Consider the following 9,286-nt stretch of genomic DNA (forward strand, 5'->3'; position numbering starts at 1 on the left):
TAGAAGATAATTCAACACCTCACTTTTAGATTACTCCATAGTTTCTTGTTCCTTCTTTGATGAGAAAACCCCGAGATTCCTGTGACTGTTGCAAAGTAACCCAAGGAGCTAATTGCTTTATTATCAGTCCTGAAAGAAGATCAAAACATAATGAATGGTGAAGGAGCGAGTAAAAAAAATGTAATGGTTATTTTCAGTTCTATTTACTCTGGAGCAAAGACCCTCAATACCGGTAATTTTTATTTTTTTTTAAAGGATTTATATTAGCTTAGGATCTGGTTCCATGTACTTAGCAGGATGTCTATCTGAAGGTGAAATTTGTTGTTGTTTTGTTTTGTTTTTTCTTTACTTGATTATAGTGCTTCAACCATTTTAAGAAGTTAATTTGGGGGAAATGTTGTCTTACCATAACAGTTCACTGTCATGGCATTCTAATTCCAGCCTCACCAAAACATCTAACAAGAAACATTTCATGTACTATTGCAGTTTGTACTATCTGAAAGGCCTGTGTGTTTCATAATATACACCACAATTTCATTTTCATTCTAAATAATTGAATGTTTCAACTATAAACAACAATACAGGGGCCAAATTAATTTGCATCTATGTCATCCCATAGGCATCAGTGTGCCTATGAAAGTGTAACTATGGTGGAATGTCAGCCAAACTGTTTTTCTCCATTTTTGGCTGGCTAGAGCTTTGAGCCTGGATCTGTTTCTGATTATGTGTCAGATATTACGCACAGGAGAGGAATCCAGAACCCATGTTATACTCCATGGGAAGTTATGCACCTCATAATGGGATCCAGAACACACAGTGGCCTGAGCAGAACACAGTCTAAACCCAATGTGGCTGGCCTGCAGCTGCCTAAAGCTAGCTGATAGGAAATGTTCAGCCTAGAGTGTCCCCAGTATCTTGGCTGGTTCTGAACTCAGAACCTCCAATACTGGAAACTGTACTTTTTACTGTAAAATACAAAATTGATGCTATGAGCAAGGGCCAGAGCCCAGTTCCCTCTTGATTAGCACCATTACACTAGGTGTAGCACCACTGCCCTAGCTGACAATATCATGCTCCTACTTCAGCAGTGAAAAGTGATCCTACACAGCTGAACCTTTGCTGTGGTGCTCACTGCTGTACGTCACTACATAAAGGGAGTGAGGGAGCAAATGTCTGAAAGAACATGATGGTCAGAACTGCATTTTGTACAGGCAGGTGTTATCCGTGTTCAGGGCTCTGTAAATATCTACAGGGGCAACCCTTTGGAAAATTGGGCAGAAAAACATCAAAGTTTTGCATACCAACCAAGCGCAGGTATAAACACTGAGTTGTTTACTTCTGTAAAGACCAGGTTTCTAGGGTTGTTCAAAAATGGGCACTTGCAGGAAAGCTTTATAGATAAGCAAGGAAATGTCTTTGGAAATTATGGTTGGACAGCAGCTGACTGTAGTTATGTGAACTGCAGTTTTTAGGTTAAAGTCCCTTTATAAGACTACATCCCATTTTAAACACTGAAGTCTTATTATTGAATTCCAAAGATAGGTAAGCAGATATTTTGAAGGGAAATGAATGTCCTCCTTTTTGTAAATTCTGTCTTTCAGCCCTCTGATACTTGACTGTATGGATGAACTCCCTCCATCATTCTGTGGAGATACTATCTGATTGATTACCTAGAGTTCATAGTGGTGGTATAAAGTTTCATCAGCACTGTAATGCTTGCTGTCTCTTCAAGACACCACTTAGTGAAAAAAAAGTATGATCTTTCTTCAGTATTTTATTTCACTTAAAAGTTTAGGGACATGAAATCACTGGGTAAGTTTTTTTTTTTTTTTTTTTTTTTTTTTTTTTTTTGTGAGTTTGTGCCCTTTGCTTTCTGGTCTTTACAAATAAATGCAAATAAATTTATATATTCCAAGTCATTCCGTGTTAGGTATCATTGACATTTTTTCCAAGAGTGAGGCTTTGTTTGATGGGCATATATTTGTGTAGTACAGTGTTGATGATACAACATTGTATCTCCAGTTATATACTGACAGAAAGCCCCAAATATGTCATTTCTGAGGCAGAGTTTCATTTAGTCTTCAATGGAGTTTGCCTCAGTAAGGATGAAGCACACTTGGAAACTGTGTGGAGTAGGAACACTCAGATGCTGATGGCACATTATATAACAGTAGTGGGGAAGGGGAATTTTGGCTGACAACGCTTGGACAGTCTCCCGCATTCTTACAAAATGTACTGTCATTTGTGGGATTGCTGATGCTCCAGCTGAGTGGGTAGGACTTTGGTTTTGAAAAAAAAAAAAAAAAAAAAAAAAAACCAAAACAGCCAGATGCAAAGAAATCCATAATTCTCTGTTTATCTGTTTCTGACAGATGAGGGGTTAAGTCAGGATTGCGGCAATTTGAACCCATTATTAGAGGGATGATAGTTATTCCAGATTGGATGTTCCTCGTGTATTAAATCTATATATACTGCCTCTTAGCCCCTGGTGAGTATAGTCTTACTGTCATCAAAATTAGCATAAAGTTTGCATCTGACTTTAGGAGGGATTGAGGCCAGATTCTTTGCCTGGTATGCCTGGTAGACTTTTTTTTTTTTTTTTTTTTTTTTTTTTTTTTTTCCCCTCAGTTGCAGGAAATTCCTCCTTCTGAGCTTTGGCAATATTCTTATATTCTTAAATCAGTGACCAATTTATAAGAACTTTTCCTTTGCAAAAGCAGATTCCTTTACTGAATTTTGCTTCCTGAAATTCAATAATATGCTGACTGATAAAACAGTTCCTGTTTTTATGATGCCCAGTGCATCAAGTAAAATAGGCAAATTCAGCTTCAGTGCCAGCTTCTGCCCTTGGTATGTCCCCTCTGAGCTGCCAGCTTTCCAGTGGAACATTGGTTAAGTCACCTGAAAAGGCTCCAGTGGTTTTGAATGGGTCACAGAAACTACCGAAATAAAGTGATAAAAAATACAGTCTAAAAAGTTTAAGGCAAAGCTTCTTCATTGAGCTTGCCACCTCTTTTAAACAGGAAGATGACTTTCTCTTCCTAAAATTGCTGATCAGTTAGTTCCATGCACAACAGCTGTACTCATTTAAACCCTAGGTGTTTGTTTGTTTGTTTGTTTGTTTCCCCCAAAACTATCCAAAGTTTGCAGCTCTTTAAGCTTAAGACACTTGCCATATATCAAGTTACCAGCAGCTTCTTTCTAGGTAAATTAAAATAAAATAAAATAAAAAAAAAAAAAAAAAAAAAAAAAAAGGAATGGAAAATCACTGTTCTGGACCTTCTTCTCTCCTTGCCCTGTCAAGAAGGTAATACAGAAAGCCTACAGTAGCAGTAATGAAGTAATGAAGCAAGTGTCTCATTGATCCATGACTGCCTCTGGTGAGAAGGGGAATGAGAAAGGAATTCTGAAATTGAAGTGTTGAAAATCATGCCAAACACACAAAAATAACATTTTTATTTTTTATTTTTTTCTGTGGCTTGCTAGTTTTGCAACAAATGCCATCCAGAAACGCTCCCACAGAGCGTTGTTAGAGAGGCATGTTAGTTACCCAATTGTGACCAGTTGTTTTCCAGATCTTAGTGCCTCTGCTGCTTGTTGAGAAGCTGTTTAGTCTTCAGATAAATGCATAATGCTTCTGCTCTCCCTTTTTATTTGTTGAAAACAATAGGCAGACTATCCCATTATTTTTTGACTGTGTTTGTCTTTAATGCATTTAAGAAAAACAGTGGGATCCTTGGTTGCAGGAACCACTCGTTCCTGCAGCTTGAGCAAAACACTTGTGAGATTGTACGTGCTGCTTATGAAAGGTTCACTGTTTTCCAAATTTTGTATGGCATAAGGCTGATGTTTAGCTCATTCCTTTTCTGCCTTTTTTTTTTTTTTTTTTTTTTTTTTTTTCTTTAGATGCAACCCCCTCATCTTGGGGAATTTAGCAGGCTTCCTTACTGCTTGTTCAGGGGTAACCTATAAAGTCCACAGACCATAGGATGAAAACCTGCAGCTTAAGCACACACATCCTTTGTTATGAATATCCAAGTCTTTCTGCAGCTTAATATAACCACTACCTAGTTTCAAAACCATGCTCTGACTTTGTAGATATCTGCAATGTATTTAGAATATGTTTTTGTTTATATGAGTTTTAATGGTTTGTTATCCAGCATGTTTCCCATTTTGTCTCCAGCTTTCTGTGTTAAGTTAGGTAACTTCTGAGCAGATTGTCAGAAATTTTGCCCCTGTGGAGATAACTTTTCTGAATATCTGGTAACTCATTTTAGTACTTCTGATGAAACTTCAGCTTTCATGAAAAAGTGAGTTTTAACCTCAGGTCTCTATTTCCGACGGTATTTAGGTTTGTGTTTCATTGAGTCCATTTCCTTTTTACGAAACAGGGATAGTGGCATTTTCATTTTTAACACACACATATATATATACTGTGCCTGATAAATGCATGAACGCTGAATGGAAATTGATAGCATTTAAATACCTAGCTGCAAGAAACACTAGAAAAACTCTCTTGGCTGTGGATGCATAGAGTAGTTTTCCCACAGTTTCGCACTGACACATCTACACTGAGGCCAACACAATTGCTACAGTGTAATTAGAAGGTACTTTGGCCCAGGGTCGGCGTGCTACAATTATATGTTTGCTTCTAGTAGTGGACAAACTGTAATAGTTGCAATCCAAATGCAAAGGAAGGCATGACTGATGCCTCAAAACTGTACAATCTAGGCTTATGGTTTTGGCAGTCTTTTACTTTACAAACTGCAGCGAGACTTAGTGGAAGACAACAGTTGGCTATCCTTGTGTTGGTCTGTTGGAAGCCACTGCCTCAGTGGAGTTTTGCAAGTGCTGTCTACCCTGTGTCAGTAAAAATGAGACAGATTTGCTAAATCATTTGGATAATAATTTTGTGTGGCAGATTTTCAATGCCATGGCGATACACACTAATTAAAAGAACTGTGTCTATGTATCTCATTATGCTGTGACCTGCAACACAGGAGTTACTGAGTACCTGAGGGCAAGTCAGACTTCCTTTGGGCATTGTAGGGGCTGGAACTGGTTCATAGAGTTACATGCTACTTGTTTGACTTCCCTTATAACACCTATGGAGGGTGAACTGAAGAGGGTAAGCAGATAAACTGAAGATAAATTGGAATAAGTGATACTTATCTGCACTATCAGCAATTTGAAGTGTACACATTTCTCCCATGCTCTGAGGAGTGCTGTGTTTATTACTGCTGCCAGTTCAACAGTAGAAAACAATTGGTAGAAAATCTGTGTGCTAAATAGCCTGTGGAGGTGGCTAATCAATCCAGCATGGCTCTGACGAGGAAAGAGCCTTGTAACACAGCATTTCTTATGGACCAGCAAGGCCCAACTTGCCTGCAGCACTCTGATCACCAAAGGCATTTTAGCATCAAGTCTGTCCCTTACATTAAAATATTTTGTATATTAAGTCCTATTCCTGATTCCAGGTCTTCTGAATTTATCATGTAGCTGCATAAAATAAAATAGTAATTATTCGTAATGCTGTTTATTAAAACTAGTGTCTATTGGGAATGTTTTGTAGACAAGCATTAGCCATATTTAATATTTAAAACCAGTATTAATACACTGTGCTTCTGTGGTTGTTTCAAAGTATCTGGAAACCTCCACAGATATTTGGAAAGAGAACTTAACACTGAGTTATATATATATATATGTATTTGTTGTTGTTTTCTTGAAAGTCAGCTCAGCAGGGAGAGCACTGTGGTTCTTTCACATCGGTTGTAACCCAAACCTATTCCCTAAACAGCTTCTTTAGAGTTTTATAGAGCGTATATACTGAGAAGAACAGTTGTGGAAAACTGCAGAACAGAATAATTCAGAATCCCTTCACATAGTCCCTGTGTAGTTTATACAGCCCCAAACAGTGTTATACTGTGAGGTCTCTGAATATTAGTTATTGATTAAAAGCAAAGATATTTTTTAAGCTGGATTTGATACTAGTTCAAGCTGTTTCCCATTGCTCTCACTTTTGTACTTCCAGTATCTGAGTTCTCTTTAAATTTGCATACCATAATTTAAAGATATCTGCAATCTCCAACATGACATAATCTTTCCAAAAAAAAAAAGAAAAAAGAAAAAAGAAAAAAAAAAAAAAAAAAGGAAAAAAAAAAAAAGGACTACCTCTGTTATTCTTGTTCTATATATGATCGAGTATTTAGAAAACATTGTAAATCCACTGTACGTTTTTCTATCTCTGTACGTTACCTTTTTAGAAAACCTCCATGTCAAAACACTGTACATACTTCAGGCATCTAGGGACCGAATCTTCAGGCCTGTAATCTTAGCTCTATGCTGGGTAATTAAGTGGTTAGGTACTGGATCAATCCAAAGGCTACACAGCATAATACTTCTCTAGTCACAACCTCTCCTATATTTATGTGAGTGCATGTATTCCAAACATTTTGATTTACATTAGGCCCACCATCTCATAACTGCCGTGTGCTTAGCTGCAAGCACATTCCAAGGCAAAGAGTAGGATCTTGAGATACACACAGGCAGTTTCTTGCCTAACTCAGACTCAAGCTAAGACTTTATTTCCTTTTCCCATGTTACCATAAATTATTCTTTATGTGAAATGACTTATCAGCATGCTCCTCAGCTTTCTTCAGTGCTCTTGAGACCTGATTCATGCCAGCAGTGTGTGAAGGAATTTTCTTATCTACCTTCTTGCCACTTGAGCTTTTGGGTTTCTCCTCTGTGTGACAAGCTCTAATAGTAATGCTGCTGTGATACACAGGCAGAGAATCAGCATTGGTATTTTACTTCTTTGCCCTTCAAATAACGTGGAAACAGCACTGAATCCTTGAGTTACATTTCAATTTGATGTAGTGAAGCCCACAGCTAGAACTGCAGAACCTTAAACATTGCATGAGGCGCACTACATCCCACAAAAGGAGATGGAGTGCAAAGGCAAAAATCCCAGCTGTTTAATCCTCATCTTATGTCTAACCTGTGACGTTCCTGAAAGCTGAGTTTTCAGAAAGAGAACGGACATTAGCTGTACTGTGTTTTTAAGTCTAGGAAGCATAATCCTCCCTGTCAGAGCAGGAGCTTCAGGCATGCTTGTGCTTATCCCCCTGCTCACCCTGAATTAGTCAGGGCTGTGTGTCAGGCTGACTGAAGGACAGGCGATCTGATAGGGATTGGCATCCCCCAGAATGCCTGCAGGGAAGCTGGGTTCGTGTTCAAACAAACAAGCATACAAATAAGACTTCCTTTTGTCTGTGTGTATGGTTTGAAAAAGAGTGAATTGTTGGAAATGCCATTTCCAGGAGAAATACTGGGCACTTTTGGCATTCAGCTACCTCTGTGCTGCCTGAACAAAATAAGGAGGACAGAAAGCAACCACATCTACCTGCCTGAGCACTATCTTGATCTCTCCATGTGCTATAAGGCATTGGCTACAGACAGAATGGAGCTGAGGCATGAAACCTGCTGTTTCTATAACACAGAACTGACACGTGGCTCTTTTTGGGGTCGGTATACACCAGTATAACTTACAGCAGTCTTGAGGCAACAGTAGTTGCAACAGAAGTGGGGAACTGTTATTGACACAGATTATAAGTAATGAGTACAAAACTCCATATAAATTGAGTCCAAGGGGAATTGCTTTAAAATTATTGAACTTAAATAAATGGGCATAAACAAAGAATGTGTTGCTGGCTGGCAAAAAGAATTGCCAAATGCAGCACAAGCTTTATCTTCATGTTGGTTGTGTCAACATGCTCCAGTGGTAAACTATGAGTTGTCCTTGAGAAAATAATGTGTACCTATACAAAACAATATCAGAAAGGGCTATTTAAATCAAGGCAACTGCCAGACAATTTAAATAGCTTGTTTAAAGGATATTTTACAGGGCTGATTTGGAACGTGCAACCTAATCATTGTTAAAAGGAGGATGTGATTTGTAACGACAAATGGGGTTATCTTTAAATAGCTGCATGAGTTGCTAGCTTTTTTCACCGGTTAGATCACCTAGCAGCAGCCATTTCCTGGCAATATGTCAATATTATACAAGAGTTTTTGAAAGCACTCTAAAAACATTTGATTTGGCTGCATCCCTTCTGGTGCTGGGGCGAAACAGCTGTGTGTCAGATGCACAGGATCAGAGAGCTAGGCCCATGAACTCTAGTCCTGTCGACCAAGGTACTCAAGCATTTGTCGCCACAGTGGGGTGCCTGACTTTAGTAGTTTCCATTCTCCATCAGTACATCCAAACGTGAGCAGCGCTTGCTTAATAATTTATCAAGAACAAAATCTTTGTTGGAAGTGCTTCTTATACAAATTACATTCCCCGGTGTCCCCACATTTCCAACCAGTAACCCCCAAAGGGAGAGGCATCTCTTTTAACCAGGAAAACACTGCCACAGAAGTCAATGCTTTCTCAAAAAATAATGGTATTATTTAACTTGCTCTGGGCCAGATGCTTAGCTTTTCTGTTTCCTCACTGAAACTGGTTAGAATAACTGAGAAGAAACCTCCTCGTTACCACGGCTTGCAAGATCAAGAAGATACAAAAAATGGGCAGTTGCCAGCCATCAGTGTTGATAGCTCCTGGCTTGTATCAGGAATAGTGTAGCCAAGAGCACCAGGGAGGTGATTGTCCCCCTGTACTCTGCTCTGGTGAGGCTACATGAGTGCTGTGTTCAGTTTTGGGCCCCTCAGTACCAGAAGGACATCGAGGCCCTGGAGTGTGCCCAGAGAAGGGCTATGAAGCTGGTGAAGGGCCTGGTAGAACAAGTCCTTTGAGGAGCGGCTGAGGGAACTGGGGTTGTTCAGTCTGGAGAAGAGGAGGCTCAGGGGAGACATTAGTGCTCTCTGCAGTTACCTGAAAGGATGTTGTGGGGAGCTGGGGGTCGGCCTCTTCTCACAGGTGACTAGTGATAGGACGAGAGGGAATGGCCTGAAGTTGTGCTGGGGAGGTTCATGTTGGAAATTAGGAGACCTTTCTTCTCAGAAAGAGCAGTCAGGCATTGGAAGGGGTTGCCCATGGATGTGGTGTTGTCACCATCCCTGGGGATGTTCAAACAAAGGTTGGACGTACTGCTGAGAAACATGGTTTAGTGGGTGACATTGGTGGTAGGGGTATGGTTGGACCAGATGATCTTGGTGGTCCTTGCCAGCCTTTACAATTCTACACACCAACCAAGCCCCTGGGCGAGGGGCTCCGCCATTGCCCCTGCCGCCACGTCGCACCGGGGCCACCGTCCCCACAGCGTGGCCGCCCCTCGGCTGC

This window comes from Oxyura jamaicensis, chromosome 2 (genome assembly GCF_011077185.1).
Source record: "Oxyura jamaicensis isolate SHBP4307 breed ruddy duck chromosome 2, BPBGC_Ojam_1.0, whole genome shotgun sequence".
Lineage (NCBI taxonomy): Eukaryota > Metazoa > Chordata > Aves > Anseriformes > Anatidae > Oxyura > Oxyura jamaicensis.